This window comes from Galeopterus variegatus, unplaced genomic scaffold, assembly GCF_000696425.1.
Source record: "Galeopterus variegatus unplaced genomic scaffold, G_variegatus-3.0.2 Scaffold428, whole genome shotgun sequence".
Lineage (NCBI taxonomy): Eukaryota > Metazoa > Chordata > Mammalia > Dermoptera > Cynocephalidae > Galeopterus > Galeopterus variegatus.
In genome coordinates this window covers 621,167-624,717 of record NW_007726539.1, presented here as the reverse complement: position 1 = coordinate 624,717, position 3,551 = coordinate 621,167, and the positions used below count along the sequence as shown (strand labels likewise).

The 3,551-nt window shown below is 41.7% G+C and overlaps 1 pseudogene; it reads left to right on the top strand.

Moving 5' to 3' along the window:
* The first annotated feature begins 1,905 nt into the window (after window positions 1–1,905).
* LOC103587213 lies at window positions 1,906–3,238 on the top strand (annotated as a pseudogene).
* The last annotated feature ends 313 nt before the right edge of the window (window positions 3,239–3,551 follow it).

Below are 3,551 nucleotides of genomic sequence, written 5' to 3'. Positions count from 1 at the left end.
AAATAAATGCAAGTGCCTCTGAGTTTCACACAAAATCATTTGAAAGCAAAAAAGCACAATAAGAATTCTCCACCACCCTGTTTCACTTTTAGTGCAACTAAAACTGCTGAGTTGTACTTCATGCAGTGATATCTTACAAAAGTTCTACAACCCTGCCAACTTATACGATTTGAAACAAAATACAGTGAACCCAAAAGGAACTCAGATGTACCTGCCTAATTGAACTACCTTACTGTCATCAACAAAAAGGTTATGTACATAAAATTTAAATGTGAAAATGAAAGCCCTTTAAGAGGACCATTCATAGTAAGTGAAGAAAAGACAAATTCTATCAGAAAGATTTTATTCAAGTCTGGGCTGTTAACACAGACTTTAATATTTTAATATTTAATAAATATTAACATTATTAATTAATATTAACTATTAATATTAATAATTAATATTTTGAGATTTAATATTTTGTAAATAAGCAGACATTTACAAAAACATAATTACTGTCATTTTCTGATAAAGTCTGGGCACTGGTGGCATTTAAGGTGGGACAAGTACGAGTCACTTAGCACTTTTGGCTAGAGGAAGCTAAGTACCAGTTGCACCATTAGGTATTGAGACAACCAAAAATGCCCCCACGTCTTTCCAAATATCCTTGAAGGGCCATACCACATGGGTTAGTATCACTGATCTAATGCAAAAATATACATTCAAAATACATATCTAGTGAATTCCTTTAGAGCTTAGATTCCATAATTCAGCTAGATGAAAATGTGGATTTGTTTATCTCTGTATTTTGCTTGTTTTTATACCTCGTCACAGAAATAAATACAAAGATTTATTACATAAAACACAACTGCAGAAAAAAATTGTTTTCACATTCAATTTTAATACACCATTGAATAACTTGTCAAAAATGTAGCCAAGTTTACTCTGGTGACATGACAAGAGTTAAAAACAGTTGCTGAAATACGCTCATCGTCACAGTATTTGTGCTAAGTAGTTGTCTATGCAGCATTCTGAAAGATGTTGGATAAAGTCATAAAAATTGTCAAATTTATTAAGCCATAGTCTTTAAACTGAGGACTTTACAAAGTTATTGTAATGATAAGGGTGGACAACTTCAGAATGTGTATTTTCATACTGAAGATTTTAAAAGTTCCAAGACAAGTTTGTACAGATACTTCAGATGAAACTACAATAAATTGTTCTGTTATAAAAACTCCATAATTGTTAAATTTATTGAGGCTTTGTCCTTGAACTGGGAACTTACCACAGTTATTTATAATGACAAGAGTGGTAAGTTCCAGAACATATGTTTTAACATTGAAGTTTTTAATAGTTTCAAGTCAAATCTGGCACAGATATTTCAAATAAAAATATAAATAACTTTCATTGAAAAAAACCCTCCATTAATTAAACATCTCTTGATGTCACTGAGTCGACCAGGTGGATATCTAGAGGCTATGTTTAGTTAGCTGAGTGGGCTCCTTTTGGCAGTGCTGGTCTTCACGTTACTGCTCACAACAGCACAGAGTCAGCGACAAAAACCAAAACCAAGTTTAGCCTCAAAATAACACTGTTTTCACTATTTTGAAACGTTGAGGGAATGTCTGACAGAACGTGCCACTAACGAGATGTTCTCAAAAGGCACCATTGAATAACTCAGGGTATTATGACATTTAAAAACACATTGTCAGCCAGATATAATGATGACTTAAGTTTCCCCGGGAGTCCATTCATCAACTCCTAAAAAGTGAGTCCTTCCCAGTAAGGAAGGTGCATGATTTCCAAGACCTTGTCGGTAATGCTGCCATTTCAGACTTCTGGATCAGTTTCACTGAAGGGATTGAGATTGAGATTGTAAAGTGACATGTTTAAATTTAAAACATAAAACAAGGCCAGATTCAGCAGGAGAAGATGGCGACCGTGTGGGATGAGGGTGGGCAAGATGGAGTAGGGCCGGAGGCGCTCAGGCCGTCCACAGAGAGATCAGCACATGCAGATGCACAGTGAGATCCAGATCACGAACAGCGAAGTGTTGCAACAGCGAAGTGTCACCCATTAACTCCAGGCCATGAAGGACAAGACTAAGGAGACAGAACAGTGAGAAAATCAAAGGGAACAAGACCCTCCCGCACCTTGTCTCCAACCTCATCGAGCTACTGAATGTTGATCCCAATGACCAAGAGGAGGACGGTGCCGATATTATATTGACCTGAACTCCCAGAGAAGGGGAAGCGTGCAGTGATCAAAACCTCTACATGACAAACCACCATCCTGGTAGATGCTGAAAAGCTGAAGCCAGGAGACCTGGCGGGTGTGAACAGATTCCTATCTGATCCTGGAGAGCCTGCCCACAGAGGACGATTCGTGGGTAAAGACCATGGAGATGGATGAAAGACCCACGAAGAATATGGTGACATCAGGGGCCTGGACAAGCAGATCCAAGGGCTGGTGGAGGCCACTGTCCTGCCAAGCAGACCATGGAGGTGGATGAAAGGCCCACAGAAGAATACGGTGACATCAGGGGCCTGGACAAGCAGATCCAAGGGCTGGTGGAGGCCACTGTCCTGCCAAGGAACCACAACAAGTTTGAGAACTTGGGGATCCAGCCTCTAAAGGGGGTGCTGATGTACAGGTTCAGGAAAGACCTTGCTGGCCTGGGCCTGTGCTGCACAGACTAAGGCCACCTTCCTAAAGCTGGCTGGCCCCCAGCTGATGCAGATGTTCATTGGCAATGGCGCCAAGCTGGTCCTGGATGCCTCTGCCCTAGCCAAGGAGAAAGCTCCATCTATCATCTTCATTGATGAGCTAGATGCCATTGGCACTAAGCACTTTGACAGGAAGAAGGCTGGGGACTGGGAGGTGCAGAGGACCATGCTGGAGCTTCTGAACCAGCTGAACGGCTTCCAGCCCAACACACAAGGTCACTGCAGCCACTAACAGGGTGGACATCCTGGACCCCGCCCTGCTCTGCTCAGGCTGACTGGATCACAAGATTGAGTTCTCAATGCCCAGAATCACACAGATCCATTCCTGAAAGATGAACATCAGTCCTGACGTGAACTACAAGGAGCTGGACCTCCGTGGGGATAACTTCAACGGGGCCCAGTGCAAGGCTATGTGTGTGGTGGTGCACATGATCGTGCTACACGGGGGTGCCATGGAGCTCACCCATGAGGACTACATGGAGGGCATCCTCGAGGTGCAGACCAAGAAAGCCAACCTGCAGTACTACACCTAGGAGCACCCCCGGGCCTGCCCCCAGTTTCCTGCTGGTTAAAGTTCATAATAAAATATGGCTTTAGAAAAAAAAAAAAAGACTACCATTTATAATACTTAGTGTGGACCAGGACTTTTCTCCATATTGTACTACAAAAAAAAAAAAACCCACAAAAATAAATAAATTAGATAAGGATGTTTCTCTAACACTGCAATTGTCATCTATAATTCTTACTGTGGGTTGAACTATGTCCCCAAGAATGATATGTTGTGTCCCTAACCAAAACCAGATGTATTCAAGTTAAGATGAGGTCACACTCGGTTAGGGTGGGCCC